Source organism: Anopheles funestus, unplaced genomic scaffold, assembly GCF_943734845.2.
Source record: "Anopheles funestus unplaced genomic scaffold, idAnoFuneDA-416_04 scaffold_56_ctg1, whole genome shotgun sequence".
NCBI lineage: Eukaryota > Metazoa > Arthropoda > Insecta > Diptera > Culicidae > Anopheles > Anopheles funestus.
Window position 1 is genome coordinate 153,168 of NW_026045318.1, and position 12,900 is coordinate 166,067.

A 12,900-nucleotide genomic window follows, 5' to 3' on the forward strand; every position below is an offset into this window, starting at 1 on the left:
TGTGTCTTGGCTAAGGTGTCTTGGCTAATGTGTCTTGGCTAAGGTGTATTGGCTAAGGTGTCTTGGCTAATGTGTCTTTGCTAATGTGTCTTGGCTAATGTGTCTCGGCTAAGGTGTCGTGGCTAATGTGTCTTTTTCTAATGTGTCTTGGCTAAGGTGTCTTGGCTAAGGTGTCTTGGCTAAGGTGTCTTGGCTAAGGTGTCTTGGCTAAGGTGTCTTGGCTAATGTGTCTTGGCTAATGTGTCTTGGCTTATGTGTCTTGGCTAATGTGTCTTGGCTGAGGAGTCTTGGCTAAGGTGTCTTGGTTAAGGTGTCTTGGCTAATGTGTCTTGGCTAAGGTGTCTTAGCTAATGTGTCTCGGCTTATGTTTCTTGGCTAATGTGTCTAGGCTTAGGTGTCTTAGCTAAGTTGTCTCGGCTAAGGTGTCTTGGCTAATGTGTCTTGGCTAAAGTGTCTTTACTAAGGTGTCTTGGCTTAGGTGTCTTGGCTAAGGTGTCTTGGCTAATGTGTCTTGGCTAATGTGTCTCGGCTAATGTGTCTTGGCTAAGGTGTCTTGGCTAAGGTGTCTCGGCTAATGTGTCTCGGCTAATGTGTCTTGGCTAATGTGTCTCGGCTAATGTGTCTTGGCTAAGGTGTCTTGGCTAATGTGTCTCGGCTAATGTGTCTCGGCTTATGTGTCTCGGCTACTGTGTCTTGGCTAATGTGTCTTGGCTCATGTGTCTTGGCTAAGGTGTCTTGGCTAATGTTTCTCGGCTAATGTGTCTTGGCTAATGTGTCTTGGCTAATGTGTCTTGGCTAAGGTGTCTTGACTAAGGTGTCTTGGCTAAGGTGTCTTGGCTAATGTGTCTTGGCTAAGGTGTCTTGGCTAATGTGTCTCGGCTAATGTGTCTCGGCTACTGTGTCTTGGCTAATGTGTCTCGGCTGATGTGTCTCGGCTACTGTGTCTTGGCTAATGTGTCTTGGCTAATGTGTCTTGGCTAATGTGTCTTGGCTAATGTGTCTTGGCTAAGGTGTCTTGGCTAAGGTGTCTTGGCTAATGTGTCTTGGCTAAGGTGTCTTGGCTAAGGTGTCTTGGCTAAGGTGTCTTGGCTAAGGTGTCTTGGCTCAGGTGTCTTTCCTAACGTGTCTCGGCTAATGTGTCTCGGCTAATGTGTCTCGGCTAATGTGTCTTGGCTAAGGTGTCTTGGCGAATGTGTCTTGGCTAATGTGTCTTGGCTAAAATGTCTTGGCTAAGGTTTCTTGGTTAAGGTGTCTTGGCTAATGTGTCTTGGCTAAGGTGTCTTAGCTAATGTGTCTCGGCTAATGTGTCTCGGCTAATGTGTCTCGGCTAATGTGTCTCGGCTAATGTGTCTCGGCTAATGTGTCTTGGCTAAGGTGTCTTGGCTAATGTGTCTTGGCTAAGGTTTCTTGGCTAAGGTGTCTTGGCTAAGGTGTCTTGGCTAAGGTGTCTTGGCTAAGGTGTCTCGGCTAATGTGTCTTGGCTAATGTGTCTTGGCTAATGTGTCTTGGCTAAGGTGTCTTGGCTAAGGTGTCTTGGCTAAGGTGTCTTGGCTAATGTGTCTTGGCTAAGGTGTCTTGGCTAATGTGTCTCGGCTAATGTGTCTCGGCTAATGTGTCTCGGCTACTGTGTTTTGGCTAAGGTGTCTTGGCTAATGTGTCTTGGCTAAGGTGGCTTGGCTAATGTGTCTCGGCTAATGTGTCTCGGCTAATGTGTCTCGGCTACTGTGTCTTGGCTAAGGTGTCTTGGCTTATGTGTCTTGGCTAAGGTGTCTTGGCTAATGTGTCTCGGCTAATGTGTCTCGGCTAATGTGTCTCGGCTACTGTGTCTTGGCTAATGTGTCTCGGCTGATGTGTCTCGGCTACTGTGTCTTGGCTAATGTGTCTTGGCTAATGTGTCTTGGCTAAGGTGTCTTGCCTAATGTGTCTCGGCTAATGTGTCTTGGCTAAGGTGTCTTTGCTAATGTGTCTCGGCTAATGTGTCTCGGCTAATGTGTCTTTTCTAAGGTGTCTTGGCGAATGTGTCTTGGCTAATGTGTCTTGGCTAAAATGTCTTTGCTAAGGTGTCTTGGTTAAGGTGTCTCGGCTAATGTGTCTTGGCTAAGGTGTCTTGGCTAATGTGTCTCGGCTAATGTGTCTCGGCTAATGTGTCTCGGCTAATGTGTCTCGGCTAATGTGTCTCGGCTAATGTGTCTTGGCTAATGTGTCTTGGCTAAGGTGTCTTGGCTAATGTGTCTTGGCTAAGGTGTCTTGGCTAAGGTGTCTCGGCTAAGGTGTCTTGGCTAATGTGTCTTGGCTAATGTGTCTTGGCTAATGTGTCTTGGCTAAGGTGTCTTGGCTAAGGTGTATGGCTAAGGTGTCTTGGCTAATGTGTCTTGGCTAATGTGTCTTGGCTAAGGTGTCTTGGCTAATGTGTGTTGGCTAATGTGTCTTGGCTTAGGTGTCTTGGCTAAAGTGTCTTGGCTAATATGTCTTGGCTAAGGTGTCTTGGCTTATGTGTCTTGGCTAAGGTGTCTTATCTAATGTGTCTTGGCGAAGGTGTCTCTGCTAATGTGTCTTGGCTAAGGTGTCTTGGCTAAGGTGTCTTGGCTAATGTGTCTTGGCTAATGTGTCTTGGCTAATGTGTCTCGGCTAATGTGTCTTGGCTAATGTGTCTTGGCTAATGTGTCTTGGCTAATGTGTCTTGGCTAAGGTGTCTTGGCTAATGTGTCTTGGCTAAGGTGTCATGGCTAAGGTGTCTTGGCTAAGGTGTCTTGGCTAATGTGTCTTGGCTAAGGTGTCTTGGCTAAGGTGTCTTGGCTAAGGTGTCTTGGCTAATGTGTCTTGGCTAAGGTGTCTTGGCTAATCTGTCTTGGCTAATGTGTCTTGGCTAATGTGTCTTGACTAAGGTGTCTTGGCTAATGTGTCTTGGCTAATGTGTCTTGGCTAATGTGTCTTGGCTAATGTGTCTTGGATGAAGTGTCTTGGCTAATGTGTCTCGGCTAAGGTGTCTTGGCTAATGTGTCTTGGCTAATGTGTCTTGGCTAGAGTGTCTTGGCTAAGGTGTCTCGGCTAATGTGTCTTGGCTAATGTGTCTTGGCTAATGTGTCTTGGCTAAGGTGTCTTGGCTAAGGTGTCTTGGCTAAGGTGTCTTGGCTAAGGTGTCTTGGCTAAGGTGTCTTGGCTAAGGTGTCTTGGGTAAGGTGTTTTGGCTAAGGTGTCTTGGCTAAGGTGTCTTGGCTAATGTGTCTTCGCTAAGGTGTCTTGGCTAAGGTGTCTCGGCTAATGTGTCTAGGCTAATGTGTCTTGGCTAATATGTCTTTGCTAAGGTGTCCTGGCTAAGGTGTCTTGGCTAAGGTGTCTGGGCTAATGTGTCTAGGCTAAAGTGTCTTGGCTAAAGTGTCTTGGCTAATGTGTCTTGGCTAAGGTGTCTCGGCTAATGTGTCTTGGCTAATGTGTCTTGGCTAAGGTGTCTTGGCTAATGTGTCTTGGCTAATGTGTCTTGGCTAAAGTGTCTTGGCTAATGTGTCTTGGCTAAGGTGTCTTGGCTAAGGTGTCTTGGCTAATGTGTCTCGGCTAAGGTGTCTCGGCTAAGGTGTCTTGGCTAATGTGTCTTGGCTTAGGTGTCTTGGCTAAGGTGTCTTGGCTATTGTGTCTTGGCTAAGGTGTCTTGGCTAAGGTGTCTTGGCTAAGGTGTCTTGGCTAATGTGTCTTGGCTAAGACGTCTTGGCTAAGGTGTCTTGGCTAATGTGTCTTGGCTAATGTGTCTTGGCTAAGGTGTCTTGGCTAATGTGTCTTGGCTAATGTGTCTTGGCTAAAGTGTCTTGGCTAATGTGTCTTGGCTAAAGTGTCTTCTCTAAGGTGTCTTGACTAAGATGTCTTGGCTAATGTGTCTTGGCTAATGTGTCTCGGCTAATGTGTCTTGGCTAATGTGTCTTGGCTAAGGTGTCTTGGCTAATGTGTCTTGGCTAAGGTGTCTTGGCTAATGTGTCTTGGCTAAGGTGTCTTGGCTAAGGTGTCTTGGCTAAGGTGTCTTGGCTAATGTGTCTTGGCTAAAGTGTCATGGCTAAGGTGACTTGGATAAGGTGTCTTGGCTAAGGTGTCTTGGCTAAGGTGTCTTGGCTAATGTGTCTTGGCTAATGTGTCTTGGCTAAGGTGTCTTGGCTAAGGTGTCTTGGCTAATGTGTCTTGGCTAATGTGTCTTGGCTAAGGTGTCTTGGCTAAGGTGTCATGGCTAAGGTGTCTTGGCTAAAGTGTCATGGCTAAGGTGACTTGGATAAGGTGTCTTGGCTAAGGTGTCTTGGCTAAGGTGTCTTGGCTAATGTGTCTTGGCTAATGTGTCTTGGCTAAGGTGTCTTGGCTAAGGTGTCTTGGCTAATGTGTCTTGGCTAATGTGTCTTGGCTAAGGTGTCTTGGCTAAGGTGTCTTGGCTAATGTGTCTTGGCTAAAGTGTCTTTTCTAAGGTGTCTTGGCTAAGGTGTCATGGCTAAGGTGTCTTGGCTAATGTGTCTTGGCTAAAGTGTCATGGCTAAGGTGTCTTGGCTAATGTGTCTTGGCTAATGTGTCTTGGCTAATGTGTCTTGGCTAATGTGTCTTGGCTAATGTGTCTTGGCTAAAGTGTCTTGGCTAATGTGTCTTTTCTAATGTGTCTTGGCTAATGTGTCTTGGCTAAGGTGTCTTGGCTAATGTGTCTTGGCTAATGTGTCTTGGCTAAGGTTTCTTGGCTAAGGTGTCTTGGCTAAGGTGTCTTGGCTAAGGTGTCTTGACTAAGGTGTCTTGGCTAAGGTGTCTTGGCTAATGTGTCTTGGCTAATGTGTCTTGGCTAAGGTGTCTTGGCTAATGTGTCTTGGCTAAGGTGTCTTGGCTAAGGTGTCTTGGCTAAGGTGTCTTGGCTAAGGTGTCTTGGCTAAGATGTCTAGGCTAATGTGTCTTGGCTAAAGTGTCTTGGCTAATGTGTCTTGGCTAATGTGTCTTGGCTAAGGTGTCTTGGCTAAGATGTCTAGGCTAATGTGTCTTGGCTAATGTGTCTTGGCTAATGTGTCTTGGCTAAGGTGTCTTGGCTAATGTGTCTTGGCTAAGGTGTTTTGGCTAAGGTGTCTCGGCTAAGGTGTCTTGGCTAATGTGTCTTGGCTAATGTGTCTTGGCTAATGTGTCTTGGCTAAGGTGTATGGCTAAGGTGTCTTGGCTAATGTGTCTTGGCTAATGTGTCTTGGCTAAGGTGTCTTGGCTAATGTGTGTTGGCTAATGTGTCTTGGCTAATGTGTCTTGGCTAAAGTGTCTTGGCTAATGTGTCTTGGCTAAGGTGTCTTGGCTTATGTGTCTTGGCTAAGGTGTCTTATCTAATGTGTCTTGGCGAAGGTGTCTTGGCTAATGTGTCTTGGCTAAGGTGTCTTGGCTAAGGTGTCTTGGCTAATGTGTCTTGGCTAATGTGTCTTGGCTAATGTGTCTCGGCTAATGTGTCTTGGCTAATGTGTCTTGGCTAATGTGTCTTGGCTAATGTGTCTTGGCTAAGGTGTCTTGGCTAATGTGTCTTGGCTAACGTGTCTTGGCTAAGGTGTCTTGGCTAAGGTGTCTTGGCTAATGTGTCTTGGCTAAGGTGTCTTGGCTAAGGTGTCTTGGCTAAGGTGTCTTGGCTAATGTGTCTTGGCTAAGGTGTCTTGGCTAATGTGTCTTGGCTAATGTGTCTTGGCTAATGTGTCTTGACTAAGGTGTCTTGGCTAATGTGTCTTGGCTAATGTGTCTTGGCTAATGTGTCTTGGCTAATGTGTCTTGGATGAAGTGTCTTGGCTAAGGTGTCTTGGCTAAGGTGTCTTGGCGAATGTGTCTTGGCTAATGTGTCTTGGCTAATGTGTCTTGGCTTAGGTGTCTCGGCTAAGGTGTCTTGGCTAATGTGTCTTGGCTAATGTGTCTTGGCTAGAGTGTCTTGGCTAAGGTGTCTCGGCTAATGTGTCTTGGCTAATGTGTCTTGGCTAATATGTCTTGGCTAAGGTGTCTTGGCTAAGGTGTCTTGGCTAAGGTGTCTGGGCTAATGTGTCTTGGCTAAGGTGTCTTGGCTAAGGTGTCTTGGGTAAGGTGTTTTGGCTAAGGTGTCTTGGCTAATGTGCCTTGGCTAATGTGTCTTCGCTAAGGTGTCTTGGCTAATGTGTCTTGGCTAATGTGTCTCGGCTAAAGTGTCTTGGCTAATGTGTCTTGGCTAAAGTGTCTTGGCTAAGGTGTCTCGGCTAATGTGTCTTGGCTAGAGTGTCTTGGCTAAGGTGTCTCGGCTAATGTGTCTTGGCTAATGTGTCTTGGCTAATATGTCTTGGCTAAGGTGTCTTTGCTAAGGTGTCTTGGCTAATGTGTCTTGGCTAAGGTGTCTGGGCTAATGTGTCTAGGCTAAAGTGTCTTGGCTAGTGTGTCTTGGCTAAGGTGTATTGGCTAATGTGTCTTGGCTAATGTGTCTTGGCTAAGGTGTCTTGGCTAATGTGTCTTGGCTAATGTGTCTCGGCTAAAGTGTCTTGGCTAATGTGTCTTGGCTAAAGTGTCTTGGCTAAGGTGTCTTGGCTAAGATGTCTTGGCTAATGTGTCTTGGCTAATGTGTCTTGGCTAAGGTGTCTTGGCTAATGTGTCTTGGCTAAGGTGTCTTGGCTAATGTGTCTTGGCTAAGGTGTCTTGGCTAAGGTGTCTTGGCTAAGGTGTCTTGGCTAATGTGTCTTGGCTAAAGTGTCATGGCTAAGGTGACTTGGATAAGGTGTCTTGGCTAATGTGTCTTGGCTAAGGTGTCTTGGCTAATGTGTCTTGGCTAATGTGTCTTGGCTAAGGTGTCTTGGCTAAGGTGTCTTGGCTAATGTGCCTTGGCTAATGTGTCTTCGCTAAGGTGTCTTGGCTAAGGTGTCTCGGCTAATGTGTCTAGGCTAATGTGTCTTGGCTAATATGTCTTTGCTAAGGTGTCTTGGCTAAGGTGTCTTGGCTAAGGTGTCTGGGCTAATGTGTCTAGGCTAAAGTGTCTTGGCTAGTGTGTCTTGGCTAATGTGTCTTGGCTAAGACGTCTTGGCTAAGGTGTCTTGGCTAATGTGTCTTGGCTAATGTGTCTTGGCTAAGGTGTCTTGGCTAATGTGTCTTGGCTAATGTGTCTTGGCTAAAGTGTCTTGGCTAATGTGTCTTGGCTAAAGTGTCTTGGCTAAGGTGTCTTGGCTAAGATGTCTTGGCTAATGTGTCTTGGCTAATGTGTCTTGGCTAAGGTGTCTTGGCTAATGTGTCTTGGCTAAGGTGTCTTGGCTAATGTGTCTTGGCTAAGGTGTCTTGGCTAAGGTGTCTTGGCTAAGGTGTCTTGGCTAATGTGTCTTGGCTAAAGTGTCATGGCTAAGGTGACTTGGATAAGGTGTCTTGGCTAATGTGTCTTGGCTAAGGTGTCTTGGCTAATGTGTCTTGGCTAATGTGTCTTGGCTAAGGTGTCTTGGCTAAGGTGTCTTGGCTAATGTGTCTTGGCTAATGTGTCTTTGCTAAGGTGTCTTGGCTAAGGTGTCTTGGCTAATGTGTCTTGGCTAAAGTGTCTTGGCTAAGGTGTCTTGGCTAAGGTGTCATGGCTAAGGTGTCTTGGCTAATGTGTCTTGGCTAAAGTGTCATGGCTAAGGTGTCTTGGCTAATGTGTCTTGGCTAAGGTGTCTTGGCTAATGTGTCTTGGCTAATGTGTCTTGGCTAAAGTGTCTTGGCTAATGTGTCTTTTTTCATGTGTCTTGGCTAAGGTGTCTTGGCTAAGATGTCTAGGCTAATGTGTCTTGGCTAATGTGTCTTGGCTAATGTGTCTTGGCTAAGGTGTCCTGGCTAATGTGTCTTGGCTAAGGTGTCTTGGCTAAGGTGTCTTGGCTAAGGTGTCTTGGCTTAGGTGTCTTGGCTAAGGTGTCTTGGCTAAAGTGTCTTGGCTAATGTGTCTTGGCTAAGGTGTCTTGGCTAAGGTGTCTTGGCTAATGTGTCTTGGCTAATGTGTCTTGGCTAAAGTGTCTTGGCTAATGTGTCTTTTCTAATGTGTCTTGGCTAAGGTGTCTTGGCTAAGATGTCTAGGCTAATGTGTCTTGGCTAAAGTGTCTTGGCTAATGTGTCTTGGCTAATGTGTCTTGGCTAAGGTGTCTTGGCTAAGATGTCTAGGCTAGTGTGTCTCGGCTAATGTGTCTTGGCTAATGTGTCTTGGCTAAGGTGTCTTGGCTAATGTGTCTTGGCTAAGGTGTCTTGGCTAAGGTGTCTCGGCTAAGGTGTCTTGGCTAATGTGTCTTGGCTAATGTGTCTTGGCTAATGTGTCTTGGCTAATGTGTCTTGGCTAAGGTGTATGGCTAAGGTGTCTTGGCTAATGTGTCTTGGCTAATGTGTCTTGGCTAAGGTGTCTTGGCTAATGTGTGTTGGCTAATGTGTCTTGGCTAATGTGTCTTGGCTAAAGTGTCTTGGCTAATGTGCCTTGGCTAAGGTGTCTTGGCTTATGTGTCTTGGCTAAGGTGTCTTATCTAATGTGTCTTGGCTAATGTGTCTTGGCTAAGGTGTCTTGGCTAAGGTGTCTTGGCTAAGGTGTCTTGGCTAATGTGTCTTGGCAAAGGTGTCTTGGCTAATGTGTCTCGGCTAATGTGTCTTGGCTAAGGTGTCTTGGCTAAGGTGTCTTGGCTAATGTGTCTTGGCTAATGTGTCTTGGCTAATGTGTCTCGGCTAATGTGTCTTGGCTAATGTGTCTTGGCTAATGTGTCTTGGCTAATGTGTCTTGGCTAATGTGTCTTGGCTAATGTGTCTTGGCTAACGTGTCTTGGCTTAGGTGTCTTGGCTAAGGTGTCTTGGCTATTGTGTCTTGGCTAAGGTGTCTTGGCTAAGGTGTCTTGGCTAAGGTGTCTTGGCTAATGTGTCTTGGCTAAGGTGTCTTGGCTAATGTGTCTTGGCTAATGTGTCTTGGCTAATGTGTCTTGACTAAGGTGTCTTGGCTAATGTGTCTTGGCTAATGTGTCTTGGCTAATGTGTCTTGGCTAATGTGTCTTGGATGAAGTGTCTTGGCTAAGGTGTCTTGGCTAAGGTGTCTTGGCTAATGTGTCTTGGCTAATGTGTCTTGGCTAATGTGTCTTGGCTAATGTGTCTTGGCTAACGTGTCTTGGCTAAGGTGTCTTGGCTAAGGTGTCTTGGCTAATGTGTCTTGGCTAAGGTGTCTTGGCTAAGGTGTCTTGGCTAAGGTGTCTTGGCTAATGTGTCTTGGCTAAGGTGTCTTGGCTAATGTGTCTTGGCTAATGTGTCTTGGCTAATGTGTCTTGACTAAGGTGTCTTGGCTAATGTGTCTTGGCTAATGTGTCTTGGCTAATGTGTCTTGGCTAATGTGTCTTGGATGAAGTGTCTTGGCTAATGTGTCTTGGCTAAGGTGTCTTGGCTAATGTGTCTTGGCTAATGTGTCTTGGCTAATGTGTCTTGGCTTAGGTGTCTCGGCTAAGGTGTCTTGGCTAATGTGTCTTGGCTAATGTGTCTTGGCTAGAGTGTCTTGGCTAAGGTGTCTCGGCTAATGTGTCTTGGCTAATGTGTCTTGGCTAAGGTGTCTTGGCTAATGTGTGTTGGCTAATGTGTCTTGGCTAATGTGTCTTGGCTAAAGTGTCTTGGCTAATGTGCCTTGGCTAAGGTGTCTTGGCTTACGTGTCTTGGCTAAGGTGTCTTATCTAATGTGTCTTGGCTAATGTGTCTTGGCTAAGGTGTCTTGGCTAAGGTGTCTTGGCTAATGTGTCTTGGCTAATGTGTCTTGGCTAATGTGTCTCGGCTAATGTGTCTTGGCTAATGTGTCTTGGCTAATGTGTCTTGGCTAATGTGTCTTGGCTAAGGTGTCTTGGCTAATGTGTCTTGGCTAACGTGTCTTGGCTAAGGTGTCTTGGCTAAGGTGTCTTGGCTAATGTGTCTTGGCTAAGGTGTCTTGGCTAAGGTGTCTTGGCTAAGGTGTCTTGGCTAATGTGTCTTGGCTAAGGTGTCTTGGCTAATGTGTCTTGGCTAATGTGTCTTGGCTAATGTGTCTTGACTAAGGTGTCTTGGCTAATGTGTCTTGGCTAATGTGTCTTGGCTAATGTGTCTTGGATGAAGTGTCTTGGCTAATGTGTCTTGGCTAAGGTGTCTTGGCTAATGTGTCTTGGCTAATGTGTCTTGGCTAATGTGTCTTGGCTAAGGTGTCTCGGCTAAGGTGTCTTGGCTAATGTGTCTTGGCTAATGTGTCTTGGCTAGAGTGTCTTGGCTAAGGTGTCTCGGCTAATGTGTCTTGGCTAATGTGTCTTGGCTAATATGTCTTGGCTAAGGTGTCTTGGCTAAGGTGTCTTGGCTAATGTGTCTTGGCTAATATGTCTTGGCTAAGGTGTCTTGGCTAAGGTGTCTTGGCTAAAGTGTCTTTAATGAAGTGTCTTGGCTAAGGTGTTTTGGCTAAGGTGTCTTGGCTAATGTGCCTTGGCTAATGTGTCTTCGCTAAGGTGTCTTGGCTAAGGTGTCTCGGCTAATGTGTCTAGGCTAATGTGTCTTTTCTAATATGTCTTTGCTAAGGTGTCTTGGCTAAGGTGTCTTGGCTAAGGTGTCTGGGCTAATGTGTCTAGGCTAAAGTGTCTTGGCTAGTGTGTCTTGGCTAATGTGTCTTGGCTAAGACGTCTTGGCTAAGGTGTCTTGGCTAATGTGTCTTGGCTAATGTGTCTTGGCTAAGGTGTCTTGGCTAATGTGTCTTGGCTAAGGTGTCTTGGCTAAAGTGTCTTGGCTAATGTGTCTTGGCTAAAGTGTCTTGGCTAAGGTGTCTTGGCTAAGATGTCTTGGCTAATGTGTCTTGGCTAATGTGTCTCGGCTAATGTGTCTTGGCTAATGTGTCTTGGCTAATGTGTCTTGGCTAATGTGTCTTGGCTAAGGTGTCTTGGCTAATGTGTCTTGGCTAAGGTGTCTTGGCTAATGTGTCTTGGCTAAGGTGTCTTGGCTAAGGTGTCTTGGCTAAGGTGTCTTGGCTAATGTGTCTTGGCTAAAGTGTCATGGCTAAGGTGACTTGGATAAGGTGTCTTGGCTAATGTGTCTTGGCTAAGGTGTCTTGGCTAATGTGTCTTGGCTAATGTGTCTTGGCTAAGGTGTCTTGGCTAAGGTGTCTTGGCTAATGTGTCTTGGCTAATGTGTCTTGGCTAAGGTGTCTTGGCTAAGGTGTCTTGGCTAATGTGTCTTGGCTAAAGTGTCTTGGCTAAGGTGTCTTGGCTAAGGTGTCATGGCTAAGGTGTCTTGGCTAATGTGTCTTGGCTAAAGTGTCATGGCTAAGGTGTCTTGGCTAATGTGTCTTGGCTAATGTGTCTTGGCTAAGGTGTCTTGGCTAATGTGTCTTGGCTAATGTGTCTTTGCTAAAGTGTCTTGGCTAATGTGTCTTGGCTAATGTGTCTTGGCTAAGGTGTCTTGGCTAAGATGTCTAAGCTAATGTGTCTTGGCTAATGTGTCTCGGCTAATGTGTCTTGGCTAAGGTGTCTTGGCTAATGTGTCTTGGCTAAGGTGTCTTGGCTAAGGTGTCTTGGCTAAGGTGTCTTGGCTAAGGTGTCTTGGCTAAGGTGTCTTGGCTAATGTGTCTTGGCTAATGAGTCTTGGCTAATGTGTCTTGGCTAAGGTGTGTTGGCTAAGGTGTCTTGGCAAAGGTGTCTTGGCTAATGTGTCTTGGCTAACGTGTCTTGGCTTATGTGTCTCGGCTAAGGTGTCTTGGCTAATGTGTCTTGGCTAAGGTGTCTTGGCTAAGGTGTCTTGGCTAAGGTGTCTTGGCTAAGGTGTCTTGGCTAAGGTGTCTTGGCTAAGGAGTGTTGGCGAATGTGTCTTGGCTAAGGTGTCTTGGCTAAGGTGTCTTGGCGAATGTGTCTTGGCTAATGTGTCTTGGCTAATGTGTCTTGGCTTAGGTGTCTCGGCTAAGGTGTCTTGGCTAATGTGTCTTGGCTAATGTGTCTTGGCTAGAGTGTCTTGGCTAATGTGTCTTGGCTAAGACGTCTTGGCTAAGGTGTCTTGGCTAATGTGTCTTGGCTAAGGTGTCTTGGCTAAGGTGTCTTGGCGAATGTGTCTTGGCTAATGTGTCTTGGCTAAGGTGTCTTGGCTAATGTCTCTTGGCTAATGTGTCTTGGCTAATGTGTCTTGGCTAAGGTGTCTTGGCTAATGTGTCTTGGCTAAGGTGTCTTGGCTAAGGTGTCTTGGCGAATGTGTCTTGGCTAATGTGTCTTGGCTAATGTGTCTTGGCTTAGGTGTCTCGGCTAAGGTGTCTTGGCTAATGTGTCTTGGCTAATGTGTCTTGGCTAGAGTGTCTTGGCTAATGTGTCTTGGCTAAGACGTCTTGGCTAAGGTGTCTTGGCTAATGTGTCTTGGCTAAGGTGTCTTGGCTAAGGAGTGTTGGCGAATGTGTCTTGGCTTATGTGTCTTGGCTAAGGTGTCTTGGCTAATGTCTCTTGGCTAATGTGTCTTGGCTAATGTGTCTTGGCTAAGGTGTCTTGGCTAATGTGTCTTGGCTAAGGTGTCTTGGCTAAGGTGTCTTGGCGAATGTGTCTTGGCTAATGTGTCTTGGCTAATGTGTCTTGGCTTAGGTGTCTCGGCTAAGGTGTCTTGGCTAATGTGTCTTGGCTAATGTGTCTTGGCTAGAGTGTCTTGGCTAATGTGTCTTGGCTAAGACGTCTTGGCTAAGGTGTCTTGGCTAATGTGTCTTGGCTAATGTGTCTTGGCTAAGGTGTCTTGGCTAATGTGTCTTGGCTAATGTGTCTTGGCTAAAGTGTCTTGGCTAATGTGTCTTGGCTAAAGTGTCTTGGCTAAGGTGTCTTGGCTAAGATGTCTTGGCTAATGTGTCTTGGCTAATGTGTCTCGGCTAATGTGTCTTGGCTAATGTGTCTTGGCTAATGTGTCTTGGCTAATGTGTCTTGGCTAAGGTGTCTTGGCTAATGTGTCTTGGCTAAGGTGTCTTGGCTAATGTGTCTT

At 46.1% G+C, this 12,900-nt stretch overlaps 1 long non-coding RNA gene across 1 annotated transcript in view; it reads left to right on the forward strand.

Moving 5' to 3' along the window:
* Positions 1-12,900, forward strand: part of LOC125774362 (uncharacterized) — a 47,990-nt gene that overhangs the window by 16,190 nt on the left and 18,900 nt on the right. The window contains exon 6 of the long non-coding RNA XR_007420846.1: positions 4,510-4,607. This is a non-coding gene — a long non-coding RNA (uncharacterized LOC125774362). The remainder of the gene's footprint in view (positions 1-4,509; positions 4,608-12,900) is intronic.